Raw genomic sequence first — 22,954 nt, forward strand, 5'->3', positions numbered from 1 at the left:
GTTAACTTATGAATGAAGGACTGCCCGTGATCCAGGCCTTTACATGTGTTGAGACAGTAATACACCTAGACCAAGACACCAACGTAGCTCTGCTCTCCGATCCTAACATGGCTCAAAGTGGCTAGGCTGGATTTATAAGGAAAGCCCTGAGCTCTGCGTTTGTTGCTTCTGTTCTACGTATTGCTCTAAGCCTGAAGCAGCAGACACAGGATCCCACAGCAACCATGGGGATTTGAACCTGGAAAAGTGATTTCAACTGCAGACGTATTGCACTAGGACTTAACAGGCAAAACTTTTCAAGACAATTTCCTGACCTGCAGAAATCCTATCGTCTCGCACTCTTGTCTGATCCTCTTCGGGCATGTCGACCAGTGCAACGGGATGGTACCTTTAGTATTATTTGTGTGGGTTACTAAGTTGAAACCATCCAAGTAAACAGAACCCTACCAGTTTAAAGGACAGTTTCGACCATGAAACACATCTGAATTGATTAATAGTACCGGTGTCCTGCTGGTAATAACCAAAATAATTAAACCTGTAATCTTACATTTTTTTTTATGTGCCATATCCCTTTATTAGTTTGACTTTATTATGACATAGACTGTTCAGTAGTTCCTTAATGAATCAAACCAATTTCGATAAAATTACTGGAAATACTGTTTTCCCTGTGTACTATTGGAATGAAGTGTTGGTAGCTCTTTATACAACATATTATTGGGCCTCCGCCAGACTATTGATGTCTGAGATCCGTTGGGGATACAACACATCTTCTTTACCTCTCTGCCAACTGACAGGTCCTTTAGGATTACGTTTAGAGGTGGATAAGATGGGAGTAATAGTTTTAGAGTAATAGTGTTACAATGTGCGTTAATGCTTTAGAACGAACACTCTTTGCTGGTTGAACAGATGAGATGTGGCAGCAGACAGCCTCTGTCATGAACAGTTAGACACGCTTCATTACTCCAACCATTCCCTCTCTGTTTATGATACAGTGATACCTGTGGACACCGCCAGTCACTGGACCATATTTCCAGTTTACATAGCTTTACTCACGGAAAGGGCATCTGTGTTTACTTGCTTGAGTAGTAGTTGCACAGATTAATTCAAATTAGACAGAATATTTGAGAACTCCTTTAGTTTGTGTGCATGTAATTACTGCCTTCCCATAATGCTCTGTTAAGCTCCAATGAGAGGGTATGAGTAGAGGGGCGTGTAAGGTTCTAGTTGGTTTTCTGAACAAAAACAAATTAGTGTAATGGCATAAACCCATTTGAGTGCGTTGATCAGGAAGCAAGGAATGTAGGGATACTTTTTTTCACTTCTGAATTAACATCCATACTTTATTAATCTTCTCAAAAATTGGACCTAACTGTAAAGTAGTTCTAACGCTGCTAGTCCTAAAAGCTACAGGGATTTTAAAAACAGTTTCAAAATTCTGCTTTTCTACTTACTTCATTACGTTACAGTTTGCCTGTGGTGTTTGAGTGAATAATATAAAGATGTGGAGATGTAAGCCTCAATTGAACCCATAGATAAGGGTGGTCGAAAGAAGTGAACAACAACTTCTCAAATAATGGCTGCCCATACACTATACTCTCTTTCACAAACCATGTCTGTATTTCTAAGAATCAGCAAGTCCCATTCTTCTGCTGCTTTTTTAAAAGCATTTTGTAAACAGCCCTTTTAAGCCTTGGAGTTTAAAGGCAGAGGTATACACAAGCCAACCAGAGCACCTGGGTAGACGTCAAACGAGGAGTGTTTTGTTGTGTTTGTTGTTTCTGTACAGCACTTCGAGATATTAGCTGATGTACGAAGGGCTGTATAAAATAAACTTGATTTGATTTGATTTGTGTCAGTGCCATGTAAGATGTGCTCCACTCTCTAGATCAATCAGACTTTCATTATTAATTCAAAGGGAGAGTTTTCCTTTCATGTCCTGCAGTCTATTAAAAGAGAAGAAGTTAACCATACAGGGAGGTAAACGGCCGACAGACCTTTTGCTCACTGAATTACCCAGCCCACATGCTTCTCTGGGATTGCGTGATGCCCTGCTCCTGTTTATCATCCTGCATTGCCTAATGAAGCAATTGCTGCCTAACACCTAAAGTAAGAAACCATAAGCACTCTCAATCCCACAAGGTTAATGGGATATTTTATCAAGTGAATGTTGCACAGCCACTTTCCAGTTAATACTCTGTAAAAATATGAGGAGAAGGTAGCGGAGATACGATAGGCAGTAATCAGGGAGACATCACTAGGACTGAGGGAGGGTTGGACACAAGGACATTAAGTAGAGAAGATTTTGAAATTAATTGAAATGGCGGCGCCTCACACAAGCCAAGCGTCTCTGTTTTGATGGAGGTGAGACCAATCAAAATGGCCCTCTCTACACACAAAAGCGGGAGGGGGTAAGTGGGGAGAGGGGAGAGCAAAACCTCTCCAGAGTACCGGTGACTGTGCTCTGTACCTTTTGCATGAGAGGAAAATACCAGCAGGTCAAAGGGTAATGCAAAAGAATAAGCTGGTTCAGTGTATCCTGAATTAGTTAATTTGATCCTGAGACCTGCTGTGTATCATCTGCAACCAAGGGGCAGCAGGTGGTCAAATGACATTTACTAAAATAAAGTATAACTAGACACACACACACGCACACACACACACACACACACACACACACACACACACACACACACACACACACACACACACACACACACACACACACACACACACACACACACACACACACACACACACACACACACACACACACACAAATATGTTCTCTTGTTTTTGACCTGAAGTATATTTGCTTTGATCTAACCGTTATGAGTGCCTGAACATTTAATTCTCATTATTAAAGCTTCAACGGTGAAGATACACATATTAAAAAATACACGTTTGCACCCAAGCGGTTGCTGCTGAATTCATTCCTGTAAAAGCTTAATACATTTTCATTATAATGATGTCATTTATTTATTTGTTCATTACTTTGGCATACAGAAGACAAATGGCATTTGTGACCCATGTCACTTGAAACTATCATTTAAGCATCTACAATCACTTAAGGACACATACTGTATTCATAAAGACTAGTCCAACTCATTGAATATTGCAATTCAATATATTTGTTGAACTGACCAATGCAGTCAATGGCCAATGGGCACTAAGTACAGTGCCTGTACTCAAACCAGTTCAGAGGAGTGGGTCTAGGCCTCTAATGAACTGTGAAATTACGTTACATAAAGCGAAGAATAGGCTGAGATTGTCTTGGTGCCTAGTGCTATGAAACTGACTATAGGACGAGGAGGGACAGGGTTACTGATCTAACTTAAAGCTAGGTGAATGAGAAGGAGACACTGCCACAGTGGGTTTGGTAGCTTACCTCACTGTTATTGTTTAAATTTAAGAACTTCCTTAAGATTTGAGATTTACTGTATGTGTGGATAGCGATGGTTGGCTTCCCTCTTCCCTAAATAGGGGGGATTCAAAGAGCAGGGTTTCAGGTGGGCAATTGGCGCATGAGAAGAGGGGTATGTGAAGCTAGCATATGATTGACATTGTAAGAAGGAATTCTGACTGACGCGGTGAGACAGGGCTCTTCTTGGAGGGATTCACTAGGATTCACCTGCCTTTAATTATTTTATTGCGCTGAAAAGTTACTGGCAAAATCCCAGAATTTCAAGTATTATACATTTAACAATACATTATAGAAAGTACAGAACATGAGACAAAGTACGAGTGTCCACAATGTGGGCAAATTTTGAATTGAATTGTCTGACATCATGTTATGTTCTGTTTGATTTTATTTAATGGGGAGTTGAGCACATTTGAAGCAAATGCCCTTTCAGACTCATTCCCCTTGATGTAATGCTCACAGGTATGGGTATGGAATTTTTCATTTTGTTGTTCCTTCTCAGTCTTGAACAACTCCATCAATATCCGTCGTAGAGGCTGATTATGTAGCAACTAAAACAGACTCAAGTATTGTTAGCTCTTGTAAAAAAAGGAAAGACACTGAACTTCTTATCACACTCAATTGATTTCTAGCTGTAGATAAGGCTGTGGCGGTGCTGTGCTTTTATAATACTGTTTACTGAGACCCAAGGGCAAGTGACTCAGCTGGCTCTCTGGTAACAACTGGGCCAGCTCATCTTGTTGCGAACAGGTGGAGAGCGTTGAGGCAGAACACACTCCCTGATTCGGGTCACTGTGGTTATTTTACTTATTTTTATTTATTTTTCTCCAGTGAGACTTCAACAGTCCAACACTCGACCCTCATTTCAATGATTACGGTCCCCCTAGGCCCGTGGGTGGTGCAGATAATTTGCTTAATTTGTTGCCATTCACTTTTAGGACATGGATCAAAGAGCTGTTAAATTGCACTGACGTGGCGTCTAGGAGTGACTGAGAGAGACGCATTGAGCCCTCTAGCTGAGGGAGGAGACTTTAGTTCACTGCTATGTGTATGCCAGAAAAAGCCACCTACTCATTCCAAACCAGGTCAAACTCCATTACTGACTGGATAATAGTGACATCCAAATCACATGACATCAATGGAATATACACTACATTCGTGCACAAGTACGTTTCTTCAGTATTTTCGTATATATAGTCCCTAACATGAAGATAAAGTACTGTGTATTACAAACTCATACAAAGCTTCTCTAAACCTGATCTCACTCTGCTCCAAAAACTCATTCAAACTTGAGATCAGCAGTTTCTCTCTACTTTCTTTCCACAACCTTTTCTTCTTGCTAATTAAAAAAATTAGCTACATAAATCGTCAACTTACCAGAGAGTATGATCATTAGCCATACGACTCCGATGAGAGATATGCAATCAAAGTATAAAGGCAGCAGTGAGTTGGGGGAATGAAAGCTGGAGTCTTCAAAGAGCTGGAGCCCATTGAAAGCCCAGGAGAGGGAGCTGGTGCATGCTGCGGGAGGGTGGGATCAGTTGTCTTCTTAGGAGAGAAGTGACAGAGCTCCTTCTGGACTAGAGGACACAGGGAACCAATAATCAGCAGGGATTGTGTGTCTCTCTCTCTCTCTCTTTTGTCTTAAAAAGTGCAAGAAAGGGGGCCTGGGGGGGGGGGGGGGGGGGGGCCTGTGAAGTAATTAAAAGTGACAGTGACCTGTCACTTGAAAGAATAGGACACTCCAAGTGCCGAGTCAACAACTAAAATGTTGATAGGACAGCGTTTTGCGTTGACCTCCATGTCAACTGGGCTTTATTAGCTAGTCCAACAATCAAGGGCATTTATAAAAGGAAGAAACAGTTTTATAAAAGGAGGAAGTTCAAAGGAGGGGATGTCTGATAGCAGATAGGACTTTTTTTAGAGACGCAGGTAATGTGCCTCTCAATCTTTAATCACACAAATGGGCTGATTTCTGCACTAGATGCCAATTTCTGCATTAGATTCCAGTCTAGGGTATTTCAGAAAATGCTGTTTGTCTCCTCAGCTCTGAAAGAATCACATGGTAGGAAAGTGACAGGAGTCATTACAGGCAGCCGCTAATGATGAGAATGATCCCCTAGCTTAGAGAGGATTTTTTTTAAATTTCAAGTCTATTTAGACTCTTGCAAATAACAGATAATTGCTGCTGCTTTAGCACATAGGCCTAATTGTGTTGACTGTGTAAATCAAGTAGCCTATGTGGTAATTAATGTGATATTTCTCTAAGCATTAGGCTTGTGGCCTCTGTTTGTCAGAGTAAGACAAGATGAAGAATAGTGGCATTGCAGGTAATATAGCAGTGGTGCATAATAGGAGATATTAATTTATTAAAACAATGTTCTACGCTAGACTCTGGTGCCCAGAGGACTCTGATTTCCTGAGGGTCAAAAGGTTGCAATGCATTTAAACTAGTGTAGTTTACCTGGAATTATGCCTCATTATGGTGTCGTAGCAGCTGTGGGAAGAGGGCTTTAGCGACATGTTAACTGCAAAGGTGACATGCACACACACAAGTGCAATCCTATTTTGAGAATAAAGCATAAGAAAGTAAAATCCCATTGATAACACAATAAGAGCTGGAAACACAGCAATGAGACCAAAATGTATTTATCGACACATCTAACATCTGGCTTTTTGGAGATGTTTGCAACATCATGAATTTGTGAACAAGGTATTAGCATAGTCATTATCTTATGGAGGAAGTGTTTCATTAACACGTCCAAAAAATATAAATGATTCAAATGATGTCTCTTATAAGCAAATAGTGAAACAAACATATTCCTTAGTTATTACACTGACAAGAATAATACCTTCTTTGTATTCGACATGTAGTTAGAGCTAAACAAATAATTTTAGAATCCAATCACATTCCAACAAATCCTTACTTCAAACAAATTCAAACAAATGAAACAAATCCTTACCAAACAGCCTTGGGATCACGTAATTAATAGTTCGTTCTCAAGAAAAACATAGTTGACGGTGCATTACATGGCTTTTACAACAACACACCTATTATTGTCAATACAATGCTGCATTGCATGCTGCACGTTGAGGTAGGCAATACAAGTGTGGTTATAAAGTAACTTTATCTCTTATTTATGACATTTCTCTTCGTATATATATATATATATATATATATATATATATATATATATATATATATATATACGCATTTGAGGTTGGCAACAGAGCCTGAACACATAAAATATTTGTTTTCAAGTTTGGATAAATGTCTTCTGGAATGTTCTGTTCAAGCGCCGATAAGCGATACTAACAACTTGGGGCTGGGAGCTTTCATATTGAACTCCCGAAATCTCATAGCCTTCAGATGCTGGCTTCTGCTATATGAGACTTCCAACAAAATCAATGGAAAACAACTTGTTTAGGCCTGCACGGAATACTAAATGCTGCTTTCACCTTTGCTTTCACTCTGATCACACACCCGTTGTACATTAGCAAAACCCAATAGTCTTCAAGTGTAGCAGATGTTCTCTTTATAAACTATTTTCCTGTCTCTGTTCCATTATGGACTTTGCTATTGTAAGACTATTTAAGGACATTGCTATTGTCAGACAGTTTAGTGATTCTGCTATTCTAAGACAATTTAATGACTTTGCTATTGTAAGACTATTAAAGCACTTGGCTATTGTAAGACTATTAAAGGACTTTACTTTTGTAAGACTATGTAATAATACTGCACAGTATGATGCCAATAGAGCAGATGTCCACATTATAGCTAATGATGTCCATTACATGGATCATACACAGTATCTATCTGCAACCATATTGACTATGTCACACTAGGACACATTTGCTTGCCCAATACCCTCTTCAGTTTTGGGCAAAGAGAGAGGGAGGGGGCTTTCAAGGTAGCAGGCAAGGGATTATGGGTCGATTATCTTAGGTAAACCAGAATCTACAGGGTGCATGATATGTTTTGACCTTCATAAAATATTGATTTACTGTTCACCTGTGAACATGCAGAGGGCAAATAATAAAGAAAAACGCTTTGAAGTTGTGCAGTTGTGTGTCACATTGTTTCACAAAGACAGTAGCTTTTTCTTATGCAACCAATTCTAGCAGAGAATGTATCATTATAATTGGAAGGCAAGGACCATAGTAATCGCTGTAGTTACTTAGCAAAATAATTGGATCAACATCAACACTGTATCAAGCATTACATGGGCAGACTAGTATTTTCTTTTTAAATGCATAAAGTGGGCTGTCGTATATTGATTGACAGGAACCCTTGTCAATCAGAAAATATGAAAATTGCATGAACACTGTATGAGTGAGATTCTGTTTAGAATACTGAGCAGTAGGAAAATATGTTGGATTCAAAGACAGTATGTTAAATTCCCCAGATACTTCCAAACATAGGGTAAAATAAGTGCACAGTTAATGCTGTATTTTCAGCTTGCATACTCTGAAGTGGGCTTACTAGCTCACATTTACATGAACTCACTGTGTGCTAGATTCTATTAGTCTAAATTCTAGTAGATTTATGGACCTCAACACTGAAATAATTTTGGAGGAAGTCACGAAGTGGTTAACATAATCCATGGCATGTATCTATTTTGTCTTATCTTACATAATAACAATTACAGATGAAAATGTGTACTTTAGATGATGTGTGTTTTGTTACTATTCACTACATCTGGAGAGTTTTATATAACAAAATAATTAAGCATATTTGAAATTCAGAACAAAGAAAATAACTGTAAATCCGAACTGGTCCTTCACTCCCTCGTCACGTAAAGAGTGGATTTAGCATTGATCAGCAAAGGTTAAGTGGAAGATGTTGATGAATCTTGAGAACTTTGATAAATGAATATTGATTTGATTTTTTTAAATTATCCTGCCAATTATAGCTGGGCTAGATAATTCCCTCTAGACGAGAGCGGAGTGCATCTATTTTTGAAGCAGCTTTAATATTGTTGAAAATAGTCTTGGGCAGCAGTGCTGTATGAATCCTTCAGAACCTTATCTCTCTACTGAACACCGACGCCGTGAGCCATTGTGGAGAAAGCAATAAATAACCTGGCAATGTCAGAGATGTCATAAATCAAAATTCAGAAATGGCTGAATGCTGTTGGACATTTTCCTCTCCAATACTGTTTTATCCCGCTGAATAATGAATAAATTAGAGAGAGGCAAGGCAGGAGGGGAGTGTTTGAATGTACAGTATTCACATGTGTGTCTTTACCATTTATGTTTATGTGTATGCATACGGGCGGGTGTGTAAATATGACCGACTGGCTCGATTCTGTTACGTAGCAACATTTGAAAATGTGTTTTTTACATTGGATAAAAGTAAAGACTTTTAGAAAAAGGGTATATCATACAATATAGTTGAGGAACAATGGGAAAGTATTTCTGCTTTGAAAGACAAACTTGTCACTTCACTTTTGAGAAAATGGGCCATGAATATTTTGGTACACCTACTGGAGAGCCCTTCTTTGTCTACACCCATTCAGCATCGTTCACACCCTCTTAAGCTTTAGCCCCACCCAGCTCTTTAAGGAGTCAGATGTGATGCCATGTGCTAAACAAACAAAGATTTCAAGACTAAAGGCTGGTTTACGCTACGGGTGTGTTCGTTAATTTAATCTGGAGTGCCAGAGTGGGCTCTGGGTGTTCGTAATCTCATAGCGTTGTCAGATTGACCGTTCGTAAATTCAGAGCCTTTCGTTCTCGGAGCGTTCGGAGTGCACACTGGATGCTCTGGCTGAGGAGAAGGGTTGATCCGAGCGTTCTGATCTAACAACAGCAGTCAAGAACACAAGCTAACTCGCTAACGTTGGCAGCTTGCTAGCTACTTCCAGACACAAATGAGAGAACAGCTCACTCTGACCATTTTACTCACCCTAGCAGAGCTTGTTAGGCTGTTTTTATGTTAATCAAATCAAAGTTTATTTGTCACGTGCGCCAAATACAACAGGTGTAGACTTTACAGTGAAATGCTTACTTACAGGCTCTAACCAATAGCGTGAAAAAAAGGTGTGTGTGTGTGTGTGTGTGTGTGTGTGTGTGTGTGTGTGTGTGTGTGTGTGTGTGTGTGTGTGTGTGTGTGTGTGTGTGTGTGTGTGTGTGTGTGTGTGTGTGTGTGTAGGTAAGTAAAGAAATAAAACAACAGTAAAAATACATTTGAAAATAAGAGGATCAAGGCTATATACAGACACTGGTTAGTCAGGCTTATTGAGGTAGTATGTACATGTAGGTATGGTTAACGTGACTATGCATATATGATGAACAGAGAGTAGCAGTAGCGTAAAAGGAGGGGTTGGCGGGAGGTGGGACACAATGCAGATAGCCCAGTTAGCCAATGTGCGGGAGCACTGGTTGGTCGGGCCAATTGAGGTAGTATGTACATGGATGTCTGGTTAAAGTGACTATGCATATAAGATAAACAGAGAGTAGCAGCAGCGTAAAAGAGGGGTTGGGGGGTGGTACACAATGTAAATAGTCCAGGTAACCATTGGTTACCTGTTCAGAAGTCATATGACATGGGGGGAAAAACTTTTGAGAAGCCTTTTTGTCCTAGACTTGGCACTCCGGTTCCGCTTGCCATGCGGTAGTAGAGAGAACAGTCTATGACTGGGGTGGCTGGGGTCTTTGACTAGTTTTAGGGTTTTCCTCTGACACCACCTGGTGTAGAGGTCCTGGATGGCAGGCAGCTTTGCCCCAGTGATGTATTGGGCCGTACGCACTACCCTCTGAAGTGCCTTGCAGTCATTGCGGTCAGAGGCCGAGCAATTGCCGTACCATGCAGTGATGCAACCGGTCAGGATGCTCTCGATGTTGCAGCTGTAGAACCTTTTGAGGATCTCAGGACCCATGCCAAATCTTTTTAGTTTCCTGAGGGGGAATAGGCTTTGTCGTGCCCTCTTCACGACTGTCTTGCTGTGTTTGGACCATTCTAGTTTGTTGTTGATGTAGACACCAAGGAATTTGAAGCTCTCAACCTGCTCCACTGCAGCCCCGTCGATGAGAATGGTGACGTGCTCGGTGCTCCTTTTCCTGTAGTCCACAATCATCTCCTTAGTCTTGGTCACGTTGAGGGATAGGTTGTTATTCTGGCACCACCCGGCCAGGTCTCTGACCTCCTCCCTATAGGCTGTCTCGTCGTTGTCGGTGATAAGGAATCCCACTGTTGTGTCGTCAGCAAACTTAATGATGGTGTTGGACTCGTGCCTGGCCATGCAGTCATGGGTGAACAGGGAGTACAGGAGGGGACTGAGCATGCACCCCTGGGGAGCTCCAGTGTTGAGGATCAGCGTGGCAGATGTGTGGCTACCTACCCTCACACCCTGGGGGTGACGCCTCAGGAAGCCCAGGATCCAGTTGCAGAGGGAGGTGTTGAGTTCCAGGGTCCTTAGCTTAGTGTTGAGCTTTGAGCGTACTATGGTGTTGAACGCTGAGCTGTAGTCAATGAATAGCATTCTCACATACGTAGGTGTTCCTTTTGTCCATGTGGGAAAGGGCAGTGTGGTGTGCAATAGAGATTTTATCATCTGTGGATCTGTTTGGGCGGTATGCAAATTTAAGTGGTTCTAGGGTTTCTGGGATAATGGTGTTGATGTGAGCCATTACCGGCCTTTCAAAGCACTTCATGGCTACATACGTGAGTGCTACGGGTCTGTAGTCATTTAGGCAGGTTGCCTTTGTGTTCTTGGGCACAGGGACTATGCTGGTCTACTTGAAGCATGTTGGTATTACAGACTCAATCAGGGACATGTTGAAAATGTCAGTGAAGACACCTGCCAGTTGGTCAGCACATGCCCGGAGCACACGTCCTGGTAATCTGTTTGGCCCCGCAGCCTTGTGTATGTTGACCTGTTTAAACGTCTTACTCACGTCGGCTGCGGAGAGCATGATCACACAGTCTTCCGGAACAGCTGATGCTCTCATGCATGCCTCAGTGTTGCTTGTCTCGAAGCGAGCATAGAAGTGATTTAGCTCGTCTGGTAGGCTCATGTCACTGTGCAGCTCGCGGCTATGCTTCCCTTTGTATTCTGTAATAGTTTACATGCCCTGCCACATCCGACGAGCATCAGAGCCGGTGTAGTATGATTCAATCTTAGCCCTGTATTGACGCTTTGCCTGTTTGATGGTTCGTCGCAGGGCATAGCGGGATTTCTTGTAAGTGTTATGATGTTGCCTGCTTGGGTACTGCAAACCCCATCCCCCTCTCCCTGCCTTTCCCTGCCTCTTCAACCCATGCTGTGGTCACAGATAGGTCGTAAATTCCGGAGAATCTCCTCATGGCCCAACAGTATTAGACAGGGGGTAAACTTTCAGGACAAAGGAATTTTCTCCCACCTCACAGAACTTGAGGTACGAACATATTTCATGTTCCTGCAAAAGTATAAAAGACCCTGCATGAATCTGCAGGTAGCTAACCAATCAGGTTCAATGTTAGCTACCTAAAATTAGGCTATAACTAACAATGCAAATGGCTCTGAGATACGAATAATATTACTACACAGATCATACACATAACTTTAACTTGCTAGCTAACAGTACACTAACGTGAAAAGAAAACAATTTCCTGACAAAATTAGAAATGTGTAATGTTTTGAAAATGTAGCTAGACTATCTTACCTATATACATGGACGGACGCTTCTACCTCTCTGTCAAGGATGACATTGTTGCCCTTAGTTTAAAGATGTACTGTAATCTTCAAGACAGGTGTTTCATACAACAGCCTTCTGTTCTATTTTCGACTCCGACTGCATGTTTGCAATCACACGCTAGCTTTTTCTCCATCTCCTTAGCTATCATACTCTAATTCCACTGATTTCAAAACTCGGTCCTCCAGAAAGTGGAAAGCAACACTTATGCAATTCTACCACGTGATATCTTTCAAAAAAGATAATTCAGAAAGGATTACCTACAAACACAGACCAAATCATGTTATAGAACGAAGAGTGCTACATGGCAAACCAATCCAAACTCATCTCTCAGCTTGTCCAGCCCACTCATTATCTCAGCCAATCATGGCTAGTGGGAAGGTTGTTGCCTTTTTTCCATAGCTAAACCGACTAGGCTCGTAACTTAACCATTTTATTTGTATTTACAGATGGCATACAAGTTTGTTATTAAGGCACACGAAAGTTCACATGTTCCAGAAGGCATTTCTGCAACAACAAAAAAAGCATTTTGATAAAAAATAACGTTTACGTTCAAATGGCTCTTGCGTGAAGTAGTGAAGCGTGACACACGCCTAGTTTCCTGAAACGAGTCACATACTGTATGTGTGTGTGTGTGCATGTGTGTGTGAGTAGGCCTATGTGTACTTAGCTTACAATGACTGTAAACTGAGATAGGCAAGGGCCAGGTGTGTACGGACAGTCCTAAACATGACCCACACTACAAAGGCCACATGTGTCACAAAGGATTCACATTTCCCACTGTCAAGACAATTTACAAATCAGGCAGACTCTCTATGCGAAAGCACTGTGGAGGATCGGGATGGTTATTTCCAAATCTGTCACACTTTCCTGACAGTGTGATACTCTCCTCTGTGACTTAGCTTTGGTGTCTCAGAGCCTGTCTCTGCCTTTGACGATATTTCCCAATGCCAACCCACCCCAAAATAATCATTCATTGTATTCTTATTTTGTAGCATGTCATGTCCGTGAGTAAGTGGCAATAACATGAACATTGACTATGATGATTGCAGTTTTCACTCAACTGTGGTTTATCTTCTAACTCAGGGAGTTATTCTCTACTGTATTTCCAGCTCATTGCTTCACACTTCCCACCTCCATCACACACGTCCACACCTCCATCACACACGCACACACTCACACACACACACTTACATTGACAGGGTTACTCTTCTCTGTCAATCCAGGCAGAACACTCAGAACACAGTGTGCAACACTGTACAGCATAACTCTGTCTAAACTCTGCCAAAGCTAAGTGGTAACAGTCATTTTCTTTCAACTGAGTGTTCAATATACTTCTGAGTTAATGTACCAAGGGTGACTTTGTCCTCTCATTTACAGTTTTGGTAGGGGGGGGGGGGGGGGGGGCAGTCACGAGTGCTAAGCTATGCTTCATCTCTTCTCCGGCCTGGGTCTGGCCACAATACTTCGTCCACATCACAAGATACGTTTTCTCTTGCCAAACATTGAGGGAAGTATCTCCTAGCATGGCATGTCCAACCTTGGACAGAGGCAACCTCTATGTCCCCACATGCGTCCTCCATTGCCTGGAGAAGCGGCATGCGGGCATTGGGTTGGCGATCATACACTTTCCAGCGCCAGGCTGAGAAGAATTCCTCTATGGGATTTAGAAAAGGTGAATATGGGGGTAGGTATAAAACTTCAAATTGTGGATGGGTGGCAAACCAGTTTTGGACCAGAACAGCCCAGTGAAACTAACATTGTCCCATAAAACCACAAATCTAGCAGACTCCTGATCTGGATCAGGGACAAGCATTGTGTAAATTGCATCCAGAAAAGTGAGCATATGGCCGGTGTTGTACGGACCCAGTGTGGCATTGTGATGGAGGACCCCGTTTTGAGTGATGGCAGCACATATAGTTATATTACCCCCACGCTGTCCAGGGACATTGGTAATTGCCCTCTGTCCTATTACATTTCTTCCGCGGCGCCTGGTTTTGGTGAGGTTGAAGCCAACCTCATCCACATAAATAAAATCATGGCCAATTACATGGGCATCCAGCTCCAATACTCTCTGTAACAGACCAAAGGATCAACAGATGAGTAAATATGGTTTGTCTGAAGTACTGGAAGTAGTGTTGCATACATACCTCTACAAAGTCATGTCGCATATTCTTGTTAGAGTTTCTCTCAAATGGCACCTTGTAAGTTGTTTCATCGTCACTCGGTGCCGTTGGAGGATGCGTTGTATGGTCGACAGGCTTACAGCATTGATGTTGTTAAATATGGTGTCATTATTCAAGATATGCTCTCTTATCTCTCGAATCCTAATTGTATTGTTGGGCAAAACCATATTTATAATTGCAGTCTCTTGTACATCTGTAAACAAGCGTCCTCGTCCTCCATGATGTCTTTGCCTTTCCACTCTGTACAGAATTCAAACACAGTATGTGTTCAGCATAGGAACTGTAAACAATGTACAAAAAAAATGTGGTACAGCATGATAACCAACCTCATTCATTTAATGCAGTAAATGGATGGCTTAGAGTTACAAATGTTTATGCAATACTATGCAGTCATACGTATTTTACAGTACATTACTGTAATGCTAAAATAGTCATTAGATAGTTGCATACCTGTTCTCATTTCTGAAGGTTCGAATTATGGACGCCACTGTAAATCGACACAAGTTGGGCTGGACTCTCAGTCCAGCTTTTCTCATGGTCAAACTGTTTTATGCAATTGACAACTGAGTCAAAGGCTGAGAAATAGCTTATGGTTTTGGATATTTGGTGTGTAGTTTTGCACTTTGAGTGAGAGGTTTCAAAAATCGTGTGACATTAAAAGATGTTGTGTGTAAGCAGTTGGAAAAAACTGTATTACTTGATCCGCAAACAATCTATTCAATTTACACTACCGCTCAAAAGTTTGGGGTCACATAGAAATGTCCTTGTTTTTGAAAGAAAAGCTAATTTTGTGTCCAATAAAATGACATCAAATTGATCAGAAATACAGTGTAGACATTGTTAATGTTGTAAATGACTATTGTAGCTGGAAACGGCAGATTTCATATAGAATATCTATATAGGCATACAGAGGCACATTATCAGCAACCATCACTCCTGTGTTCCAACGGCACATTGTGTTAGCTAATCCAAGTTTATCATTTTAAAAGGCTAATTGATCATTAGAAGACCCTTTTGCAATTATGTTAGCACACCTGAAAAACGTTGTGCTGATTAAAGAAGCAATAAAACTGGCCTTCTTTAGACTTGCTGAGTATCTGGAGCATCAGCATTTGTGGGTCCTCTTGCTCAGTTGTGCACCGGGGCCTCCCACTCCTCTTTCTATTCTGGTTAGAGACAATTTGCGCTGTTCTGTGAAGGGAGAAGTACACAGCGTTGTACGAGATCTTCAGTTTCTTGGCAATTTCTCGTATGGAACAGCCTTAATTTCTCAGAACAAGAATAGACTGACAAGTTTCAGAAGAAAATCTTTGTTTCTGGACATTTTGAGCCTGTACTCGAACCCACAAATGCTGCTGCTCCAGATACTCAACTATTCTAAAGAAAGTCAGTTGTATTGCTTCTTTACAGTTTTTTTTGATTGCTTAAGCACGATTTTCAAAACAGGGCCCGTGTTTTCAAAACACTACACACAATTAGCACAACCACACACCCAATTAGCAAAACACTACAGATCCTTTGCAAAATTAAACACTCTTGTAAAAACTATACACTTCTTTTTAAAAACCACACTTTGTTATCATATGAAACACACACGTTTCACATTACTATACTCTGTTTGCACGAGTTACACTCTGCTGCGATAAACCTAAAACATTTTTAGCACTTCTACTTCCCTATGATTAGAGTAGGCTACTATCAACAAAGTACAAATATAATGTCAATTCACCAAACACTACACAAGACCAATGTTGCAGACTGAAGAAACTCATTCATTTCTCAACACGCCCAAAATGTTGACATGGAGATTCATAATACTGTAACCAAACGTCACTTTACGTATTGTAAGTTCAAAAAAATAATAATAACTAGACATTGTCTCTTCACCTAGCTGGATCTGGCCAGAGAATTTCATCAACATCGCAGGCAATGTCGTCATTAGCAAGACACCTTGGAAAGAAACGTCTTGAATGATGAATCCATCCTTGCATTGCTGCTACCTCCATCTGGTCACAGGCCTCCTCCATGGCTTTGATGAGGAGTACCTCAGCCTGGAGACGGAGATCATATACCTTCCACCGCCGTGCCGAGAAAAACTCTTCTATAGGGTTGAGGAATGGAGTGGAAGATATAGGACGGTGAAATGTGGATGTTGCTGAAACCAGTTCTGAACCAGAGCAGAGCGGTGGAAAGACACATTGTCCCAGACAACAATGTATTGCATATGATCGATTTGATTTGCTGCTGTTATGTTGTGCAATTGGTATGAGTGCTGTGTTGTAAGGGCCCATATGGGCATGGCGGTGGAGGACCCCATTCTGTGTAATGGCTGCACAGAGTGTTATGTTACCCCCACGTTGCCCTGGGACATTGACTATAGCCCTGTGGCCAATGATGTTTCTTCCCCTCCTTCGTGTTCTCATCAGGTTGAACCCAGCCTCATCTACGTAAATGAACTCATGCTGGATCTCCTCTCCATCCATTCGTAAAACTCTCTGAAAAACAGTGTCAGGCAAAATTGTGTAGTTCAGTTTAGATCTAGTATACATATTACAGTACAGTAAAAGATTATGAGACAGTATGCAAGATCACACTGCTAAAGTGAATACATACCTCTGCATAATCATGCCGCAGTCGTTTCACCCTTTCGGAATTGCGCTCGAAAGGCACTCGATAAATTTGCTTCATTTGAATATGTTTTTTTTTTTAGGATGCATGCCAGTGTTGATGTTGAGACCTGATGGATATCGTTGAAAATGGTGTGGTTATTGACAATGTTAACTTGGAGCTGCTTGAGTGTTATAGCATTGTTGGCCAAAACCATGTTTACTATCTCCCTCTCTTGCTGTTCTGTGAACATAGGAGGCCTTCCCCCTTGTCGTCCCTGACCCTCAATCCTATGTAGAAAAAAACCACAGTATACAGTAGTACAGTAATTTCACAGGAAAAGGTAACAGAAGTGCTGATAGTGCATAGAATACAGTACTGTAAGCAGTTACTGAAACTGTGCAGATGTTTTTGATATGATGATATTTTTACAATACCTATTTTCCAGTAGAAATGTTCTCATCACACTTGCCACTGTATATCGGCTTAGATTTGGCTGTACTCGCAGTCCAGCCTCCCTCAGCGTCAGGCCGTGGTTGACAACGTGGTCAACCAGTGTTGCGCGGATCTCATTTGTCAGATTCGGTCCTCTTTGAGCACCTTCTTGTCTTCCTCTTCCTCCCCTTCCTCGTCCTCCTCCTCATTCTCCTCGTTCTCCTCGTCCTCCTCGTCCTCCTCTTTGTCCTCCTCTTTGTCCTCCTCCTCGTCTTACTCTCTGACTCTTTCCATTGTGCTTGAAGACCGATGAACTCACCTGCTGCTTTTTATAGTGCTTATACACCTGATTGGTGTGTCTACAATTAAGCAAACGAGTGTTTGCACACCTGATGACTGTGTTGAACAAATTGGTTGGACGGTGTGGTAATTTGACAGTCAGTGCTTTGGTATTGCAAGGACGTGACTTCATGATAGATTTTTGTGTGTAATGTATGTTAAGTGTGTTTAGTGTTTTGCAAATCACTGTGTGTAGAGTTTTGCAACAAGTGTGAGGTTGACAATGTGCTTATAGTTGTGCAAATATGGGCTGATGTTTTGCTTCTTGAGTGTAAGGTTTTGCTAATAGTGTACTACTTTTAATTTTAGTGTGTAAGCAATCAAAAAAAACTGTAATCAGTACAACAGTTTTCAGGCTTTTAAAATGATAAACTTAGATTAGCTAACACAACGTGCCATTTGAACACAGGAGTGATGGTTGCTGATAATGGGCCTCTGTATGTCTATGTAGATATTCCATTAAAAATCAGCCGTTTCCAGCTACAACAGTCATTTACAACATTAACAATGTCTACACTGTATTTCTGATCAATTTGATGTTATTTTAATGAACAAAAAATTTGCTTTTCTTTCAAAAACAAGGACATTTCTAAGTGACCCCAAACTTTTGAATGGTAGTGTAGATTGTAGAGGCTGTTAACTCATGTAACAAACGTATGGGTCTCTGTATGGGATCCATTCAGAACAATGTATGTTCATGTCTGATGATTTTTACTTGAGCGTCTCTGCATACTTCTAAATAGTGTCAGCATACACACATGGTCTGATAATGACAATGGCTGTCAGGATTTGACATTGGCATCTCAGCCCATAGCCTAGTGGGAGTAGCTACGTGAGGAAACGTACAAGACTAAGCAGTGTTTGACGAGAGCAGAGGGACCAGTGGTTAGACACTCAATCAGAAGGGGACAGAAGGGGAACAAAACCTCTGGGGGTCACACACAGCAGCTGTTGTCTGTCGTTTTGATGTCCCACCAACCACATATACAGTACCAGTCAAAAGTTGTGACACATCTACTCATTCAAGGGTTTTTATATATTTGTACTATTTTCTACATTGTAGAATAATATTGAAGACATCAAAACTATGAAATAACACATATGGAATCATGCAGTAACCAAACAAGTGTAAAACAAATCAAAATATATTTTCAATTTGAGATTCTTCAAAATAGCCACCCTTTACCTTGATCACAGCTTTGCACACACTTGGCATTCTCTCAACCAGCTTCACCTGGAATGTTTTTTCAACAGTTTAAAATGAGTTCCAACATATGCTGAGCATTTGTTGGCTGCTTTTCCTTCACTCTGCGGTCCAGCTCATCCCGAACCATCTCAATTGGGTTGAGTTCGGGTGATTGTGGAGGCCAAGTCACCTGATGCAGCACTCCATCACTCTCTTTCTTGGTCAATAGCCCTTACACAGCCTGGAGGTGTGTTGGGTCATTGTCCTGTTGAAAAACAAATGATAGTCCCACTAAGTGCAAACCAGAATGGATGGCGTATTAGTGCAGAATGCTGTGGTAGCCATGCTGGTTAAGTGTGCCTTGAATTCGAAATAAATCACTGACAGTGTCACCAGCTAAACACCCCCACACCATCACACCTCCTCCCCCATGATTCACGGGGGGAACCACACATGCGGAGATCATCCGTTCACCTACTCTGTGTCCCCCGGCGGTTGGAACCAAAAATCTGAAATTTGGACTCATCAGACCAAAGGACAGCTTTTCACTGGTCACATGTCCATTGCTCGTGTTTCTTGGCCAAAGCAAGTCTGTTCTTATTATTGGTGTCCTTTAGTAGTGGTTTCTTTGCAGCAATTCAACCATGAAGGCCCGATTCACACAGTCTCCTCTGAAAAGTTGATGTTGAGATGTGGCTGTTTCTTGAACTCTGTGAAGCATTAATTTGGGCTGGTAAACGTATAAACGTATCCTCTGCAGCAGAGGTAACTCTGGGTCTTCCTTTCCTGTGGCGGTCTTCATGAGAGCCAGTTTCATCATAGCTCTTTATGTGTTTTGCGACTGCACTTGAAGAAACTTTAAAAGTTCCGTATTTACTCATCTTCATGTCTTAAAGTAATGATGCACTGTCGTTTCTCTTTGCTTATTTGAGCTGTTCTTGCCATAATATGGACTTTTACCAAATAGGGCTATCTTCTGTATACCACCCCTACCTTGTCACAAAACAACTGATTGGCTCAAAAGCAATAAGAAGGAAAGAAATTCCACAAATTAACATTCAACAAGGCACACCTGTTAATTGAAATGCATTCCAGGTGACTACCTCATGAAGTTGTTTGAGAGAATGCCAAGAGTGTGCATAGCTGTCATCAAGGCAAAGGGTGGCTACTTTCAAGAATCTCAAATATAAAATATATTTTGATTTGTTTAACACTTTTTTGGTTACTTCATGATTCCATATGTGTTATTCATAGTCTTGATGTCTTCACTATTATTCTTCAATGTAGAAAATAGTAAAAATAAAGAAAAACCCTTGAATAAGTAGGTGTGTCCAAACTTTTGACTGGCACTGTAAAAGAAAACAAGCATACACACACACACTCACTCACTCACTCACTCACTCACTCAATCACTCACTCACTCACTCACTCACTCACACACACAAACACACACAGAGAGAAGAGAGTAGCTGGTAATGAGAAACGTTCAACCATTGACTAGGATTTTGGCCAGTGAATTAGTGGACACAATCAAATGAGAGAAGAAATTAGCAGCTTGCCCCAAGTGGTTGTCAAGTTGAGGATGGGGTTAGCTGAGGGGTAGTTATTGTCTGTCTGTGCTGCTCTACAAACCCATTGGATTTCTTCAAAACAAAATCAAACCTTCATTTGATACCCAAATGACCAAACCTCTCTTTGTTGTAGTACAAATACATCTGAAACAGACAGCTACACATCCAAACACATTGAGCTACTGCTCTCTTCCCATCTTTTCCTATCTCTCTCATTGTAAACATAAATTTACCCGTCAGGAGAGAACGCTCTTTGATGTGGTGAAGTCTTTTGATGAGGTTAGATATATTTCCCAATCCAATCATAGACAAATGGAGCGAAGTATTTTCTTCCCTCGGAAAGTAAAGTGTACATAATTTACTACGCTACAACTAAGCAAACTTATGAAATAATGATATGGCTTCTGTTTAATGCAAGGCTGGGTTTTATTATTCTACCACAAATAAGAGAGAGGAGAGCAGCGCGTGTCTTTAAGTGGTACATTTAAACAATTTTGTTTGCTTGTCTCTTGTCACTCAAATGGGGTCTTTAACACTCAAGGCTTTCAGGAAATTCCCCTGTGCCAAGCAAGCGACTACTCATGAGGAATATGATCAACCCTCACACTGTACTGTTTACTCTGGACTGAGAGAAAGTATATTAGCACGGATTTGCATACGTTGAATGTGTTTTTTTCTCTCCATTAATATTTATCTAAGACAAATTTGGCATCCATCCATATCTGGACATAAGAGACAGTTTCTATATTGTCCCTGTATTCTCAACTTAATGACTTTTACCAGGTCAGTAGTGAAGTGTGGGACGTATGTGTGTGAGGGTGAGGTGGTAGATTCAATCCCTCATGCTGAGCATTGTCAAGTAAATGTAGGGTTTGGGAGTGTCCATGTGTGATAGCTGTGTAGGTGGTGGTTGCGTTTTTTGTCAAAGCCAAAATGTGTATATATGATATGTGTTTAAATGAGTGAATGTGTGTGTTTCCAACCAGTGCAGTCCAGTCTACGTAGCTACCATGAGGCCTCAGAATGACAGCTGAGCCTGGCTGTGCTGCCACAGAGCCGCGGCGGGGCTAATCTCTTTGTGAAAATGCTGATATGCCTTGAGACTCCACATTAGGAGGCCATCCTCCCCTGTCATCAGGGCTTTAATTGCCACAGCCAGGTGCAAACAGCATGTAATCTTGTTTGTCAGCTCTGGCATTTTATTTCTAATTTCGTCCTTTTGACAAGCAATTTGGGAATAGAGAAGGATTTGGAAGAGCAGGCTGCTGTACACTGGAGGGGTAGAGTCTGATTTGGGGGAGAGAGAGAGAGAGCGAGAGAGGGGGGAGACATAGAGAGAGAGTGTGTGTATGTGTGTGTGAGCATGCATGTGTGTGTGCATGTACGCTCCCTTCATCACTCCTGCTCTGCCTTGTGATCTATGTATCTGCCCAGCCCCAGTCTTGCCCTGAGGAATCCCTGGCTCAGTGAGTGCAGAAAATGACCCTCTTGTTCCTAGGCCTCATGAATAGAAAGCCCTTGCTTTGGCTCATCTGACTAGAACACTATAGGATGTGAAATTGGATCATTCCTTCGCATGCTTTTCGTGGACGTTCCCTCCAGGCTTCGTCTAAAGCTCACACAGACAACAACAAAAAACATCACAACAGCCAGCCAATAATAATACACAATACATATTTAACGACAACAACATTGCATTGACGGAGGATTGACAGGCAGTGGTGTCACATCTCCAGCATCGAGATGTGAAGCAGATGACCGTAGCTGAGGGTTTAAATTAGGTCCCAGGTTGGAGAAGAATACCTTTGCTCCCACAATGCAACAGAGCTGGCCCACAGAGTCATGGGAGCTTGGTCCTGGTCGGGCTTGAGCTGCCCTCAATCCCCCTCCTATTGTCCCATTGTTGTAGCTGATAGAGTGTTTGGATACTCAGGTGCGCCTCCTCTTGTGGCTCACCACGCTCCTATGCCCTTCGCGTGCCCCCGACTCCCCGTCTCCATTTTTGCTATTGTCACATTGTTTAGCATAGGGAAAAGGTCCTTTGTGCAGAGGACCAGGAGGTATCTTTTGCTGTGCCTGTACAGAAGGATGAGGGTGTTTTAGTAGCTGGAGTGCTTCCTCTGCCTTAGTATTCAAATGGAGGACACAGCCTTGGAGAGAGCAGCCTCAGAGATAGAGGGCACGTTTAACAAATGGATCTATCAGAGGAAACCTGAGCTGATGTAGTTTACTCCATATGAGATGAGGAACATCCATGGAGACGAGAGTGGGAGCATGTGACAAAGAGAAGAAGAAAAGAACAGCAAGCCACTGTGGCACACTGCTCCTGCATGTCTTATGACAACAGCACGGCTTTCTCCATACAACCAGCGACTGCACTGGAGGTGAACGGAAATTCATTTCTCAGTCTACGAAAACAAGAGGGGGGATTCAAATTGAATTGTGACAAAGAGCGCAAAAGCTCATGCTCCTGCTCACTTCACATACAGAACAGTAGCTGTGTGTGTGTGTGTGTGTGTGTGTGTGTGTGTGTGTG

The sequence above is a fragment of the Salvelinus fontinalis genome, chromosome 33 (genome assembly GCF_029448725.1).
Source record: "Salvelinus fontinalis isolate EN_2023a chromosome 33, ASM2944872v1, whole genome shotgun sequence".
Lineage (NCBI taxonomy): Eukaryota > Metazoa > Chordata > Actinopteri > Salmoniformes > Salmonidae > Salvelinus > Salvelinus fontinalis.